Source organism: Giraffa tippelskirchi, chromosome 5 (genome assembly GCF_054371585.1).
Source record: "Giraffa tippelskirchi isolate mGirTip1 chromosome 5, T2T-mGirTip1v1.2.pri, whole genome shotgun sequence".
NCBI lineage: Eukaryota > Metazoa > Chordata > Mammalia > Artiodactyla > Giraffidae > Giraffa > Giraffa tippelskirchi.
In genome coordinates this window covers 33,079,997-33,097,685 of record NC_137279.1, presented here as the reverse complement: position 1 = coordinate 33,097,685, position 17,689 = coordinate 33,079,997, and the positions used below count along the sequence as shown (strand labels likewise).

At 46.6% G+C, this 17,689-nt stretch overlaps 1 protein-coding gene and 1 long non-coding RNA gene across 5 annotated transcripts in view; one reads left to right on the top strand and one right to left on the bottom strand.

Moving 5' to 3' along the window:
* The window catches only part of CAMTA1 (calmodulin binding transcription activator 1), a 975,729-nt gene that overhangs the window by 690,036 nt on the left and 268,004 nt on the right, over positions 1 to 17,689 (bottom strand). The gene's annotated exons all lie outside the window — the stretch shown is intronic.
* LOC145506276 (uncharacterized) lies at positions 3,494 to 17,602 on the top strand. Its single transcript, XR_014053684.1, has 2 exons — positions 3,494 to 3,951; positions 11,648 to 17,602. It is a non-coding gene; the product is annotated as an uncharacterized LOC145506276 (long non-coding RNA).

Below are 17,689 nucleotides of genomic sequence, written 5' to 3'. Positions count from 1 at the left end.
TGACCTCAAGGGAAGGAGTAAGGGGTAGCTGTCCTTGGTACTGGACAAACTTGTGTTCAAGGGTAGCAATTTCATACTCCACATTGTAACACTTTCGCCTATTAGTGAATCTTAAAATCAATCTAGGGTGGAAACTGGTATTTTTTAATGGAATAGACTGGAATGGGATGGGGTGGGTGGAGTGAAATGGAAAATACAATGTATCATGGATAGTACTGTTTCTTGAAACTTCTGTTCAGGTATTTGATCACAGATGAATATACGTATACATATGTGTTTTTTGGTTGTGATGTGAAATGTCTTTCCAGATGTGAAGGGCAAAGTATTGGAAAATCACCTTTCCGGGTACAGCTGTTTCTTTCCATCCCTGAACACTGAAGACTGCTGTCCCAAGAATTCTAACTAAAGTTTCAACTAAGAGGCAGTGGCACTAGAAAACATGGGATGAAAATCACAAGAGACAAATAAATAGAAAACTTCAGCCACTAACAGATTGTGAAGGGAGAGATAGGGAAGAATTTTGGTGTTTTTACATCACAATTACCAAAATTTGGAGGACTTTTTCCTGAAAGGTTGAAGCACAAAGCACATCCTCAACCTCTGCTCCCAATACGACAGGGGTTTCAAGAGGAAGGTGGCTTCATGGCAAACCCAGGCAACTCATCAATTCTCTCATCCTTTGGTCCTCACATTCAAAGAAGGGATTTAATTCAACATTAAAGGCTTTTCTGTTAACTGGGGGAAATAAGCATACCTGTGTCAGAAGGTGGTAATGAGGATTAAACAAGTTAATTAATGTAAACTACCTGAAACAGAGCCTGGAACACAGTAATTGCTATACAAGGGTTAACTATTACTATCATTTTACTTTGATGTAAGTTTAGGTAGCAAACTAAGATTCTATACTACATAGTCATTAAAAACATTCATAAGATCCCCTGGAGAAGAAAATGGCAACCTACTTCAGTATTCTTGCTTGGGAAACTCCATGGACAGAGGAGCCCAGAAGGCTATAGTCAATGGGGTCTCAAAAGGGTCAGACATGACTTAGTGACTTAACAATACAATGCTGAGGAGAAAAACCAAGAAATGAAGCTGTGTAACAGTATGCAATTTCAAGTATGTTTTAAACATAGCAACAGTATAACAATCTGTGTGGATCACAATAAACTGTGGAAAATTCTGAAAGAGATGGGAATACCAGACCACCTGACCTGTCTCTTGAGAAACCTGTATGCAGGTCAGGAAGCAACAGTTAGAACTAGACATGGAACAACAGACTGGTTCCAAATAGGAAAAGGAATACGTCAAGGCTGTATATTGTCACCCTGCTTATTTAACTTATATGCCAAGTACATCATGAGAAATGCTGCACTGGAAGAAACACAAGCTGGAATCAAGATTGCTGGGAGAAATATCAATAACCTCAGATATGCAGACGACACCACCCTTATGGCAGAAAGTGAAGAAGAACTAAAGAGCCTCTTGATGAAACTGAAAGTGGAGAATGAAAAAGTTGGCTTAAAGCTCAACATTCAGAAAACTAAGATCATGGCATCCAGTCCCATCACTTCATGGCAGATAGATGGGGAAACAGTGGAAACAGTGGAGGACTTTATTTTTCTGGGCTCCAAAATCACTGCAGATGGTGACTGCAGCCATGAAATTAAAAGACGCTTACTCCTTGGAAGGAAAGTTATGACCAATCTAGATAGCATATTAAAAAGCAGAGACATTACTTTTCCAACAAAGGTCTGTCTAGTCAAGGCTATGGTTTTTCCAGTGGTCATGTATGGATGTGAGAGTTGGACGGTGAAGAAAGCTGAGCGCCGAAGAATTGATGCTTTTGAACTGTGGTGTTGGAGAAGACTCTTGAGAGTCCCTTGGACTGCAAGGAGATACAACCAGTCCATCCTAAAGGAGATCAGTCCTGGCTGTTCATTGGAAGGACTGAAGTTGAAGCTGAAACTCCAATACTTTGGCCACCTCATGCGAAGAGTTGACTCATTGGAAAAGATCCTAATGCTGGGAAGGATTAGGGGCAGGAGGAGAAGGGGACAACAGAGGATGAGATGGCTGGATGGCATCACCGACTCGATGAACATGGGTTTGGGTGGACTCAGAGAGTTAGTGATGGACAGGGAGGCCTGGCGTGCTGCGGCTCACGGGGTCACAAAGAGTCGGACACGACTGAGCGACTGAACTGAACTGAACTGAACAGTATACAATTTCAAGTATGTTTTAAACATAGAAACAATATAACAATCTCAAGTCTGTTTTCAAAAAGTTCATAAAAATATTGGAAGAGAATTTACTAAAATGTTCACAGCAGTTGGATTTGGGTGTGAGGCCCTAGATAAATTTCTCTGTTGTACATTTTCTTCATCTTTCCAATTTATTTTTTCACAATTAGTATGTGCTTTTGTAATCAAAAAAGAAAAACCTAGACTTCAAAGCCTCTAATTCAAAGTCAAAATGGCTTTCATCTTGAAATGTGCCATTTTGCAAAGCAGGCAATAAAACTGAACGTAGGAAGGAGGGTAGCTACATGTTTCATCTGTAGAGTCATAGAGATGAGCCAAGTGCTTAGCAGGAATATGGCATTACTGACTTTCTGATCTTCCTATGACATTGAGTGACTCCTGAAATGGGGGATTTACCCAAGCTTTCAATTTACTTCTACCCCAGAGGACAGAGTAACAGAGATCACCTTACACATTCCTGGATGCAGACGCACCAGCTTCTGCCCACACCTCAACCAGAAAGGGCCAGTGACAGTACTGAAAACACACTCATAAGTCCCTTGTTGTTGTTCAGTCACTCAGCCGTGTCTGACTCTGTGACCCTATGGACTGTAGTATGCTAGTTTTCCCTGTCCTTCACTATCTCCAGGAGTTTGGTCAAACTCATGTCCACTGAGTCGGTGATGCCATCCAACCATCTCATCCTCTGTTGCCCCCTGAACCTCCCCTCAATCTTTCCCAGCCTCAGGGTCTTTTCCAGGGAGTTGGCATTAGGTGGCCAAAGTATTGGAGCTTCAGCTTCAGCATCAGTCCTTTCAAAGAATATTCAGGGTTAATTTCTTTTAGGGTGGACTGGTTTGATCTCCTTGCAGTCCAAGGGACTCTCAGGAGTCTTTTCCAGCACCCCAGTTCAAAAGTATCAATTCTTCAGTGCTAAGTCTTCTTTATGGTCCAACTCTCACATCCATACATGACTACTGGAAAAACCATGGCTTTAAACTGAGCTTCCAAAAACACCTCATTTAGTCCTTGATAATAACTCTGTGATGCAGGTATTGTCGTTGTCCCATTTCACAGATCAGGAAACTGAGAATTTTAAAAGTTAAGTAACCTTATCATTCCACCTTTATGCTCCCCTTCAGAGCAAATTTCCCTTAAAGAGCATCCATACTTGATACCTCCAATTTCTCCCCTCTCATCCTTTCTTTTTTTAATCACCAGTTTATTCTCTATATCTGTGAATCTGCTTCTTTTTATTTTATTCACTAGTTTGTTGTCTTTTTAGATTCCACATGCAAGTGATATCATACAGTATCTGTCTTTCTCCAACTTATTTCACATAGCATAATACCCTACAAGTCCATCCATTACACTGAAAATGACAGAATTTCATTTTTTTTATGGCTGAGCAATGTTCCACTGTCTATGTACACCACATCGTTGATCCATTCATCTGTTGATGGACACTTAGGCATCCTCTCCTAAGCCTGTTCCTATCAGATTTTTGTGGAAACAGTGACAGATTTTATTTTCTTGGGCTCCAAAATCACTGTGAATGGTGACTGTAGCCATGAAACTAAAAGATGCTTGCTCCTTGCAAGAAAAGCTATGACAAACCTAGACAGTGTATTAAAAAGCAGAGACATCACTTTGCTGACAAAGGTCCGTATAGCCAAATATATGGTTTTTCCAGTAGTCATATACAGATGTGACAGTTGGGCCATAAAGGAAGCTGAGCACCGAACAATCGTGGTGCTGGAGAAGACTCCCGAGAGTCCCTTGGACTGCAAGGAGGTCAAACCAGTTCATCCTAAAGGAAATCAACCCTGAATATTCATTGGAAGGACTGATGCTGAAGCTGAAGTTCCAGTACTTTGGCCACCTGATGCTAAGAGACGACTCATTGGAAAGACCCTGATACAGGGAAAGATTGAGTGCAGGGTCAGGGGGTGACAGAAGATGAGATGGTTGGATGGCATCACCAGCTCAATGGACATGAGTTTGAGCAAACTCCGGGAGATAGTGAAGGACAGGGAAGCCCGCTGTGCTGTAGACCATGGAGTCGAAAAGAGTCAGATACGAGGTAGTAGCTGAACAACAACAATCAGGTTTTTAGCCCATCAAGACAGCTCTTATCAATCACCAATGGCATTCACATCGCCAGAGCCAGTGGTAAATTCTTAGTCTCCATTTCACTTGCTCTATCAGCATCTTTTGATATCACTTCCCCCTCTCCTTGTTGAAACACTATCTTTTCTCGACCTCTAAGACTCCCCATTCTCTATCCCCATTCTCTGCTTCTCTGGCTGTTTTTCTCTGTGTTTGCTTGTTCCTCCTCATTTCCTTTCTACCTTCTTACCTTGCATGGTACCCAAAGCTTGATCCCTGGACCTTCATCCATCACTCCTCTCCATCCCCAGCCACTCCAGATTTGAAGCTCTAAACATGACCTCTACACTGACTACCGAAGAATGTGTATTTTCAGCCTGAACTTCTACCCTGAACTGCCTGTTAAATAACTCCACCTGAATACTTGCTAGGCCTCTAAACTTCACACGTCTCATTGTGAAGACACACACAAAATCCCTTGTCCTGTAGTCTCCCCATCTCAGAAGATGAGGGCACATTTCCAGTGGCTCAGGCTAGATATCTAAGGGCTACTCTGGTCTCCTCTGCCTCTCAAATCCTGTTCCCTTTACCTTCAAAATATGCCCCAAATCCAACACTTCTCCCACCTCCCTGGCTGCCCCCTTGGTTCAAGCCGCTAGCATTTCCTACCTGGAGGATGTGATAGACGCCTACCTGGTCTCACTCTTCACACCCTTGCTCCCTTCACAACAGCTGGGGACATCCTTGAGAAAGCTCCCACCTTATTCAAAGCCAAAGCCCACCAGCCCTGCACAATCTATTCTCTGCACTCTGCTGCAGCCACACTGCTTCTCGCTGGCCCCCAAACAGATTAGCACATTCCTTTGAATTTGTGAGCCCCCTGTGTCCAGAAGGGCCTCTTCTCTCGAAGGCGCACACCTGGCTTACACCCTCCCTTGATTTGGTCTCAGAGCAAATGTCCTTTTATCAGTAAGGCCTTCCCTGATTGCTGTGTAAAAGAGCAGCACCCCCTACATCCTCTCTGTCCCCCTCACTCCCATGACTTTTTCTCCATGGTGTATATTCCTAACATCCTGCAATATACTATATTTGCTGCTATATTATTTTTTTTTTTGTCCCTCTCTGTTTGTTAGCACCACCCTCTCTGGAATGCAGATATTTTGTTCATTTGATCACAGCCTCTAGAAGAGTGCTCAACCCATAAATATTTATTGAATGAATGGACCAACAAATAAGCTCATTCAAGGCCATCTGGCTAACAAATTCTGGTGGCAGGTTCAGACCATGACCTTTTGTCTCCAGAGCCCACACACCTCTCATCTCCTGCTTCTGGTTGCCAAGACATGTTGCCTGACAACCTTGCAAAGTCAGAAATAGCCAACCAGCATGCAGCCAGGGAGGAAGCCGGTGTGAGCCCCCATGTGGCTAATGGGACCAAGTATTTGAAATAAAGGGTTTGCACTGTGAAATTTTGGACATCTGATCATGACACTAATACCATATACCATGTAGTGCAGCTCAGGTGAGTTCAACGTTGAGAGAGTGGTCAAGGAACTGATCTCTGTGAGGTCAAGACTGCGCACAAAGCCCCAGCAAGCATGTAACAAGGATTTTCCCTTGACCTCAGGAAGGCCCAGATAGGCCAACACAGTCCACCTTGGTATGTATGCACGCTCCGTCACTCCATCGCATCCAACTCTTTGCAACTGCATGGACTGTAACCCGCCAGGCTCCTCTGTCCAGGAGACTTTTTAGGCAAGAATACTGGAGTGGGTTGCCATTTCCTCCTCCAGGGGATCTTCCTGTTTCGGAGATCAAACTCACATTGCCTGCGTCTGCTGCATTGGCAGGCGGATTCTTTACTACTGCGCCACCAGGGAAGCCTCTCCATCCATCTTTACCACTGGAGAAACAGCCCCCAACCCCAATCCTACTAGATCTCATCAACAGAGCCTCTAGCTCCTACTTCATCCCTCAGAGTCAGAGTGGACAGTCACCTCCATCCTCTCAGCTCATTTCAATAACGATCCCCCAGACAAGGAGGCATGGAGTACTTTCACCACATTACAGCCAAATACTTCGTTTTAATTGGTCCCAGGCATTTCTGCTTTTAGAGCTTCCTTCAGTTATTTGGTTTAGAAAGTCAGTCTCTGCATGATCCAATAGGAGTCCAGAGAATAGATAAGATGGTGGGACTAATCTATAGCATTTGTGTTTAATGGTTAGATATTAATTGGCTTTTTTAAAAGTGTGTAAATCGGTCCATTTTCGGTCTTTGTAATCTGTTCCTTCTCATTAATGGAGGAGCAGTAGTCATCAACAGCCCTGCCCCACACATCACCTTGTAAAACTATAGTCCATTTGTTTTAAAAAAATAAAATAGATTTATCATGATTCGAAATATGGAAAGTCATTAAAATAATAATTAAAAACACAACTACAAGCACAATAAAAGTTCCATGATAATAAACTACATTTTAACGTATACTAATTCTCCTAATGATTTACTGGATATGTCTTACAGGGTCAAATCAATGTCTGCACCAAAAAAAAATTCAATTAAATTCTATTCACTGCATCTTTCAAGTGAGTCTATCGTTTGCTTTTGTTTCCTTTCAGGCCATTTGTCAGTTGTTCTAGCCCCAGGATTACAAATAGAAGGGACATGGATGGCCCCATCAAGGTCGGGAGAAACACGTCCAGATCCTACCCAATCCACCTCCACAACTGCCTGTTCATTTGTCCTTTATGACCTTGTTGGAGGAGGGGAAGGGAGAGTGCCATTCCACCCTCTCTCCGCAGCAAGCCAGAGCTGGGGCCTGACTCACCTCTCCTGCTCAACCAGCATAGGTACCCCCTGAGGGGGCCCCTGGGAGTCCCACAATAGCTAGTTTCTTCTGCCAGGGGCTGCAGCCTGACACTTGGACTGTCCTTCTTTAAACTTCCTCCTGCCCAGAAACACACACAAAATCAGTCCTCTCATCTGACCATGCACCTCACCTGAGTGTTCAGAGCCAGAAAAAGCACATCTGTGTCCCAGTGCCTTACACAGAAGCAAGTTCTTCACCAAGTCTTTAGGTTCCCTGCGTGACTTTTCCAGAATTAAAACACACACACACAAATGATTTCTATGCTTAGAAAAAAGTGGCGACTACTGACAGTGTGATGAGATGAAGGGATGTATGGGGGAGATGGCGCAACTGGGGAGGACTTTCCTCCCGTCACCTCCCTGCTGCCGACAGAACGCATCAGAGCCGACAGGAAGGTTGGTCCAGGTCGAGGCCTGGGTCTCAGTTGACCACTCCCTTTACCGTCACCACTAGGGTCACTAGGGGTAACCTGCATATTAGAGAGAAAGCCGAGTTCTCAAAAGACATCTGGTTTCGTTTTGCTTTGTTTCTTTCATTTTTATTATAGTTGATACACAATGTTGTGTTAGTTTCAGGTGTACAGCAAAGTGAATCAGTTGTACACATGCATATGCATGTGTGTGTGCTAAGTAGCTTCAGTCGTGTCTGACTCTTTGCAACCCTATGGACTGTAGCCCACCAGGCTCCTCTGTCCATGGGATTTTCCAGACTAGAATACTAGAGTAGGTTGCCATGCCCTCCTCCAAGGGGATCTTCCCCACTCAGAGATTAAACCCACATCTCTCTTATATCTCCTGTGTTGGCAGGCAAATTCTTCACCACTAGGGCCACCTAGGAAGCCCACCTACACATATATCCACACTATTTTTAGATTCTATTCCCATACAGGTTCTCCCAAGTAGTGCTAATAGTAAAGAATCCACCTGCCAGTGGAGGAGATGCAGGAGATAAGGGTTCAATCCCTGGGTCAAGAAGATTCCCTGGAGAAGGAAACCACAACCCACTCCAGTATTCTTGTCTGGAAGATTCAATGGGCAGAGGAGCATGGTGGGCTACAGTCCTAGGGGTTGCAAAGAGTTGGACAGAACTGAATAACTCATATGGTTCATTACAGAGTATTGAGTAGAGTTCCCCACGCTATACGGTAGGTTCTTATTAGTTACCTATTTTATATATTTAAAAAATGCTCCTTGGAAGAATAGCTAGGTCAAACCTAGACAGTGTTTTAAAAAGCAGAGACATCATTTTGCTAACAAAGGTACATATAGTCACAGCTATGGTTTTTCCAGTAGTCATGTACGGATGTGAGATTTGGACCATAAAGAAGGCTGAGTACCAAAGAACTGATGCTTTAGAACTTCGGTGCTGGAAAAAACTCTTGAGAGTCCCTTGGACTGCAAGAAGATCAAACCAGTCAATCCTAAAAGAAATCAACCCTGAATATTCATCAGGAGGACTGATGCTGAAGCTGAAGCTTCAATACTTGGGCCACCTGATGGGAAGAGCCAAACTCATCGAAACTACTAAAACACTGTGAATTAACTATACTTTAAATAAAAGCTTTTTTTAAAAAGGCTGACTTGATGCTTGGAAAGACTGAGGGCAAGAAGAGAAGTGGGTGACAGAGGATGAGATGGTTGGATGGCATCACTGACTCAATGGACATGAGTTTGAGCAAACTCGGGCAGATAGTAATGGACAGAAAAGACTGGCATGCTGCAGTTCATGGGGTCGCAAAGAGTCAGACATGACTTAGCAACTGAACAACAACAACAATTTTATATATAGTGTATATATGTCCTGCAAAGCCCAAGGAGCTTTAGAATCTAGGAAGGGAAATGAATGACCCCGGGACCTCACGCTACAGCAATGGGGCAACAACAGTGATCACCAGTGGCACTGCTTTCAAGCCCATTTTTTAAGTGACGAAAAACAAGTTACAGAATGAAAGACAATTTATTTCAGGACCTAAAATGAATTAATGACAAAGCTGAGATGAAGCCAGAAGTGGCTGTTTAATATCCAGTCTCCTTCTTCAAATCGAGAAAGTTCAGTGTAACATAACACCTCTCCTTTCTGGCTTTTTCTTGGCTATAACACCAGGGGGGCCTGAGCGCCTTCCTGAGGTGGCCCCTCTCATATGAACTGCCCTGGGAATTTTTTTTTATTATTAATTTTTTGGCCAAGCCACTCAGCATGTGGGATCTTAACCCTCAGCCTCTGGGTAGGAAGCAGGGAGTCTTAACCACTGGACCGCCAGGCAAGTCTGAGCTGCCTAGGTTTTGCTGTCTTTTTTTTTTTTTAGGCAGAAAAAAGGAGAGGTGCCTGCATCCACCAAAGCTCTCACGCCCAAGGAGCTGGCACTTCCGGGTACTTCCTGGCCCGCCTCTCAGGGGAGCCCTCCTTCCTCCAGAGAACAGAGGGCACATCCTCCCAAGGACCCACCCTTGGACCCTGAGGCCCAAGAGCCTCAGAAGATGAGGAGCAAGACTGGGGAAAGGAGGGGCCGAGGAGACGAGCAAGGAGCCGCAGAGGTTCTCATTAACCAAGACAGCCTCACGCTGGCGTCAGACTTTATAAGTCTCAACTGCACGATGCTTTTTAAAATATAGGTGCAATTTTGGCCTGTGGTTAATACTGTTTAATTTTATTTTGTACCATGTAATATTCTCCCAAGCTGGGCCTGGAGTAAAGTCTTCAGTTTCAGTTCAGACCTGGGTGTCTTGGCAAGTTCACCCAGTCAGCAGCCATGGGCACACCCACGGCCACACCACTGCCTGGCCCACTTCCCGAGTTTCAGTCAAGACCCACAGTGACTGAGAACATTGTTGTTCAGGTACCGCGGTGCTCCCCCTCCCAGCCCACCCTCCAAAGAAGGAGAGACCTGGAGGCCTGAGACACATGGCCCAGAACTGTCCACTGATGCACATCTATCCTATTGACTGAACCGAGCTCCCATTCCTTTGTTTATTCCTTCAACAACTATTTATGCCTCCTGACTCTGCGCCAGGTGGTCTTCATCCAATTTTTGGTCTGGAAAATACGATCACTGTCATCTCAATGAAAGGAGGTGAGGCTCCAAGAGAGAAATTGCAGCTTCTAAACACAGTTCCAGTACTTCCAAGTTGTGTCACCCCGGGCAAGGCCCCCAAATTCTCAGCATCTCCTGTTTGTCTTCTGAGGGTCTCTATGAGGTCTAGGGGAAGGGAAGCTGAGAACAACCTGGCACAGAGCATGGCATGAAGCTGGGGCTCAATAAATGGCAGCTGCTCCTTGGTGGCAAATCAAGTCAGACTTTCCCAGCTGCATTTGGGTTAAAGCCCACTCATAAAGTAAAGATGTGATGTGAATTGGGAAGACACCATAAGCCACCAGGGGCCTAGCTGGGTCAAGGGCGTGAAAGAGGGACCTAGCGGGGAGTGGGTGTCCACACTCTGCCCTTCCTCCTTTATAGCCCTGCGGAGGCCAGGCCTGTGTCCAGCTCCAGCTATCACTCCTACTGACTCAAGGGTTCTCCAGCAAGAAAATGAAGAGGCCAACACAGAAGGCTGCCTTGCCCTCCCCTCTGTCTCTTATCTATATGAAAACACAGCAATAATTCCACCCGCCTAAAACTCCCCTTAAATGCCAGTGTGTAAAAAGAAGATGTTCATGCCTGGCATGCTGGAACATAAGAAAGAGCCTCAGTCTCAGGGAGGCCCCTGGGACAGCAAGGAGAGGTCCCTTGATGGACAGCAAAGTCCACAGCTAACTGGAACCTAAGGAGCTAGACTGGACTGAGGTTCTGTAGCCATGAGTTTTTCTGAATCCCAATAAACTGCCTTTTATTTTATTTGTCCAGATTATTTATAAATGGATTTTTCAATAAAAGCCAGAGCTTAGGAGACATGATGGATTTTCCCTGGCACTTTGCAGGGCCTTGTTCATCCCCACGGTGTCAGCCCAGCCCAGCAGTAGAAGCTGTCCTCCCTTCGGGCCACAGATTGGCTTTCAGTAATTTCTCAGAAGCCCTGGGTAGTCACTAAATTTAAACTGTCCTAAAAACTCAAACTCAATAAGCATATATTGATATCCTACTGCATGCAAGACCTGAGGCTGGCCAGGTGCCGTGCTGGGTGGGAAACTTACAGAAGAGAGAAGCAAAGAGGACCCTAAGCACTTGCCAAGTTAGAAGAGAAAATGCTGGTGCAAAAAATCAGGCACAACACAAGGAGCCACAACGAGATTAGAATGTGGGCCATGGTGACAAGTGGATAGTTTTAGTTGCACAAAAAAAAAAAAAAAAAAAATCTAGAAATCTAATCTACTGCTCCTTGGAAGAAAAGCTATGACAAACCTAGACAGCATATTAAAAAGCAGAGATATCACTTTGCCAACAAAGGTCCATATAGTCAAAGCAATGTTTTTTCTAGTAGTCATGTACAGATGTGAGAGTTGGACCATAAAGAAGGCTGAGCGCCAAATAATTGATGCTTTTGAATTGTGGTGCTGGAGAAGACTCTTGAGAGTCCCTTGGACAGCAAGACCAAACCAGTCAATCTTAAAGGAAATCAACCCTGAATATTCACTGGAAGGACTGATGCTGAAGCTGAAGCTCCAATACTTTGGCTACCTGATGTGAAGAGCCAAGTCATTGGGAAAGACCCTGATGCTGGGAAAGATTAAGGGCAGGAGGAGAAGGGGATGATGGAGGATGAGAGATGGTTGGATGGCAACATCAACTCAATGGACATGAGTTTGAGCAAATTCAGGGAGATGGTGAAGGACAGAGAAGCCCGGCGTGCTGCAGTCCAAGGGGTCGAAAAGAGTCAGACACAACTGAGTGACTGAGCAACAACAACCTAAACATCAAACAGGAGAGCAAGTGAGTATCTCAGATCCTAGGAGGCCTGGAGGCAGAGTTGGCATCAACGACATCATTGGGAACCTGGGCTTCTCTTTCAGCTGAGCCCTCCTCTAACTTCAGGCTTGACCCATGCAGCTGCCCAGAGATCACAGCAGCAATCCCTTCCCACCATCACATCTTCCAAACCCCAGAAGGCACAACTCACAGCCTGCTTTTTAAGAGGCAGGAATTTCTCCAGGAGCTCCTACACATCTCAGTGGCAATGACTGGGTCACAGGCAACCCCTAAACCAATCATTGGCATGAGGGGCTGAGACTGATCCAAATTTACTCCCTGGGACTGGAGAGGGGCCTGCTACCCCTACCAAAGAGTCTGGCCACTGATACCCATGGGCAAGAAAGGAGAGGGGTTTGCTGTTGGGAAAACTATCAAAAGTTGCCCGGCCTGGAGAAATAGATACTCTCCGAAGAGTTTATGCGTTAAACTGGCTAAATAGTCACACAAGGAAATCAGGGAACTGGTCTATGTTGTTCTTTGCAAGGCATATAGTAGACATCCAAATATTTGCTGGAAGGAAGGAGGAAGGAAGCGAGGGAGGAAGGAAGTGGGAAAGAAATAGAGATGGCATTAAGTCAAAAGACTGCCTGGAAATAGGCTAGAGAACATTCAAACCCCTGGACGCTCCCAGGGACTCAGAATAGCAAATACCATCATGTAGAGAAAGGATATGCTTCTCAGGTGGTGCTAGTGGTAAAGAACCCGCCTACCAGTGCAGGAGATGTAAGAGAGGCAGGTTCAATCCCTGGGTCAGGAAGATTCCAGAGAAGGAAATGGCAAGCCACTCCAGTAGTCTTGCCTGGAGAATTCCATGGACAGAGGAGCCTGGCTGGGTGCAGTCCATGAGGCCGCACAGAGACACGACAGAGTGAGTATATACATAGGGAAAGGATGCTGATGTGGTCTTCTAAACTATGAGCCTATGCTATCTCCAAAATGAAAATTTAGTCCAGCAAGGAAGCAGAACCTCCTTTCTCTTGATTTCACCTATTATTCAGGTCCCTCTAGCCCAGATGCTCACCTGAGATATCGCAGGGCTAAGAGTCATTTTGGAAGCTGACTGTCACATGTCCAATGTGGCTAGCATCAAGAAAGGAGGCAACCATTTATTCAAGCAGACAAATGGCCCTATAACCCATCTGCTCTTCCTTTAACCAAGACTTCAGCTTCAAGTCCCTACATGTGCCATCTGATGCAAGTTCTACCGAATCCTTCAGATCATGGGGAGCAGGTCAATTATTTCATTGTTAGAGATTAATGGGTGCCAGGAATAAGCAGGTTGATCTCGAAAGCAGGAAAGTCGGATCTATAGATAACTAAGTCAAAGGTTTGTTCAGAGACCAGAAAAATCCACCTCGACTTTTTTAAATGACACGCCCTGTTTATCACACACAGAGACAGATGTGCCATTCACGCTTCACAGGGCCAGGGGAGCTCACAGACAGCCCACCTAATACGAGACTGGGGGTAGAAGGGCCTCATGCATCCAGCAAGGCAACCAGCCGAAGCCTCGGGAGCTGAGGATGTGGCCAGCGAGGCTGCCGCCCCAGGTGGGAGAAGAGGGAACTTCTGGGAAGAAGGAGATGATTGTGGACCAGCAAAAAGGCAGGAGAGAGAAAGCCCCTGGGCAAGAGTGGGGGCCCAAAAGGGGAGTGGGGGCTGGACAGGACTTGAGAAGTGTGACGTTGAGGTCAGCAACCTCAGATCCACGCTCAGATCCACCACTCCTCCAAAAGCCAGTCGATCCTGGGCTCAGCACTGCGCCTGTCACTTCTTCATTCAGGGTGGGGAGCGGCCCCTGGTGAGAGCAGATGCCCCAGTGGGGGTGAAATAAATGCTACATTCCTCTCTAGTTCCCTTTCCTCAATCCAACTACTGCTGCACTTTCAGATGTGGCAGGCGGTGGACATTGACAAACATGCCTGAGGCCACCTGCTCTTTGAAAGGAGGAAAATTCTTCACTGGGTTGGAAGGGGAAAATTATTTCCCTGGTTGGTCTTTACTACACTCAGATCCTGTGACTTCGGGCTCCCACCTGCCCAGCAGCCCCTCTCCCTTCTCTGGATCCCTCTAATCAGCTGGCATGGAACCCAGCAGCAGGACACCCCCACCTCCTCCTCCGGCCCTCCTGCTGCAATGGAGTCAGGATCACAGCTGCATCAAATCTTCCATATCTGCCCCACACCTCAACTTCTTGGGCTTTCCCAGGGGCCTCACTGCTGAGGCTCTCCTTCCTCTGCCTCATTCCTCAAGCAGAATTCCCTTCTCTCCTCTCCTCCCTCCAGCCCTCCCTCTGCCAGCTCATTCCATGCCTGCCCCTTTCGACTCCTCCACATTCACTAGGAAACGTCTCCAGGGCACACTCTACCTCTAGACACTGAACCCAGTGTTTCTTCTCTCTTATCTTAGCTTCTCTGTGGCCTCCCAAGGAATGGCTGCCCCTCCACGACCCTTTCCCTCGGGGCTTCTCCAAAACCACCCAGACTTGCTTCTACAGGCAGCCCCGCCTGGTCTCCAGCACCATCTCCTCTGTTCTGTAGGACGTCTCAGCATCTGAGCATTGCAGGGTCCCACCCTGGCCCCCTGGCTCTTCTCTCTGCACTTTCCCCTCTGTGTGTGGGGGGTGCGGGGGGCGGTGTCCTCTCCTGGTTTATGGCGTTATGCACCAAGTCCTGGTTGATGACACACAGACTTACTTCTCTGGGCCCCTGACTCAGTATCCATCTGCTTGCCTGCCTGCCCTCTCCATGGGGACGTATGATGAATATCTCACATTAAACATGTCCAAAGAGATTTTTTGGGTTTTTTTTGGCCTCCTTCCTTATACCTCTTTCTCCTCGGACTTCACCCTCCCCATTTACTGCACTGCTGATCATCTGGCTTTGTGAGTTAAAAACCTACAAATTTGGTTCTAACTCTAAAGGAAATCTCAAAGCTGTCCACTTCTCTCCTCCCCCATGGCCAGGCCCCATCCTATCTCACCTGGACAACTGCTGTAGTCACCCAGCCACCCCCCTGACCACCCTCAGGATGCTGTCATCGAGAAAGACCCAGGAGGGACTTCCCTGGTGGCCCAGTGGTTAAGACTCCGTGCTTCCAATGCAGGCCGTGTGATCCCTTGTCATGGAGCTAAGATCGCACACACCAAAAGACCAAAGCATAAAATAGAAGCAATATTGTAACAAATTCAATAAAGACTTTAAAAATGGTCCACATCAAAAAAAAAAAAAAAATCTTGAGAAAGACTCTGAAATCCACTCAAGTCACTCCCCCCACAGCTCCCATCAGGCCCAGATAGCCCCACCCCATCCCTTTGTGATCTCAGGGTTCCAGCCCTCCCACCCCATCACCTCACCCCTCCCCCAGGCCCGGAAGCACACTGAACTCTCTCCCTCCCAGGCCCTTCTCAATTGCCATTCTCTTCACAGCTATCTTTCTCCCTCCCTCCATAGAATATAAACTGCAAGAGGCAGAAAATGTCTCTGATTTGTCTACCATGTGCACCCCCACCCCGTGCTGGTGGGACAACCACAAACATGTGCTCCCCCAAAAAAGTGTAGTTGCTGAGCTTGTAAATACAACTTGCTGGGTTTTGTAAAAAGAAAATGTCTAATACTCTAAATCTAAATGCAAATTTAGAGCCAAAGAAGATACTTCAGATCCAAGATAGCTTTAAAACAGAAAAAAAAAAAAAAAAAGGTGGGGGGGCGTGGTCATGCAGCAATAATTTTTGAGAAGAAATCTTTCATTTCGAGAGTTGGAAGGTCTGTCTGTCCCTGCCTCCAGCCTGTAATGCAGCTAAGCCAGTGTCCCCTGCAGCACGCATGGCCACAGACCGTTCTCTTCGCTAATGCTCTCCTAACACGGGGGCATGTGGGAGGGGCAGACAGGTGCTCATGGCCAAACAAGTTAGTAAAATAAAAACCCGAGGATGCTGCCCTCCGGGGAGGCTGCGTTTCTCCACACCAATGTGTCTTGAAAGGTGCTGCAGTTTTCATTTCTTTCCACCAGCACTTGCAGACCAGCTGCAGTAATAGGCTTGTGCTCCCCAAAGCAATTACTTTGAAGTCCTAACCCCAGTCCCTGTGAACGTGGCCTTATGTGAAAAGAGGGTCTTTGCAGGTGTAACCAAGTCAAGATGGGATCGGAGTGGAGAGGGTGGGGCCTCGTGTACACTCCGGTGTCCTACTAATGCGTCTGGCACAGGAGGTCAGACGCACAGGAAGAAGCCACAGAGCAGAGACCGGAGGTATGCGGCTGCAGGCCAGGGGCACCAAGGATGGCTGGCCCCCACCTGACACGGAAGAGGTGAGGAGGCTCCCACAGTCTGAATCTCAGCCGGCCCTGCCGGCACCTTGACTGTGGACTTTGAGCCTCTGGAACTGGGAGAGAACAGATTTCTGTTGTCAGCTGCCCAGTGTGTGGTCTTTGTTACAGTGGCTACAAGGAGCTCGTACACCTGCAACCCTCAGAGCAAAGATACCCAGTCATCTCCCAGAGCCTCCTCTTCCTCCCTTGTCCCCGACTGGGTGTGAGCCCCAGGCCTTAAGTCCACTTGATGAAGAGTCCCTCCCAGGAGTGCCCCCATCAGCCGTTTCCCAGCGTCCTGGCCTGACACTCAAGGACCATTCCTCCATGCTCCAAACATGCAACCATACCTGATAGACAGTTACACGTCATGTATTTTAATCCTGCCTCATCTTCTCTTCCCTTTCCCCCTTTTATGCACCAAATTATGTTCAACTGACTGTGTTATATGTCTCTTGAGAATTTTCCTTAAATGTACCATTTACTACACAGCTATTTATTGAGCACCAGCTGTGTACCAGAAACCTACATCCTTCCTGGAACAGTGTAGCATATAAACATTTATATATTTTAAAAATAGAACGGGACCATAAGTCATCGAAACAAACCCTTCACCCCTTCTTCCTCATGGCTCTGGCATTTCAACGTGTGTCCTCTGAATCCTGCCCTTCTTTCCAGCTCCTTCTTCTAATAGCACTACTCTCAACTCAGCTACCACTGCCCCGCCCGGCGCTGCCTCACTCCACTCCACCCTCATCATCCAGCCTATTGTTTCCTCCTCTCTCCTCTCCTCCAGGGCTCTGTCACCACTTTATAAAACCCATTGTGAGGGACTTCCCTGGTGGTCCAGTGGATAAAAATCTGCCTCCCACTGCAGGGGACGCAGGTTCGATCCCTGCTCAGGGAACTAAGATCTCACATGACATGGGGCAACTGAGTGCATGCTCTAGAGCCCACGCACCATAACTAGAGAGCTTGAGCACCACAACAAAGATCCCGTGTGCCGGGACCTATGCAGCCAAATTACTTAATCTTTTTAAAAACCCGGCATGCTATTTCCTGCCTCAGTACCTTTCACAGTCTAGAACCTTGACTTAGAATGGCCTTCCCCTGCTCCTTCCTGGTCTGTCTTGACCTCCTCCAAAAGCCCTTTCCAAGCACTTGACACTCAACCCAACCCCTCCTATCCATGTTCCCTCCATGGGGGTAACATTGAAAACATTGAACACCTGGACCAGCACAGACAGCGGGACTCA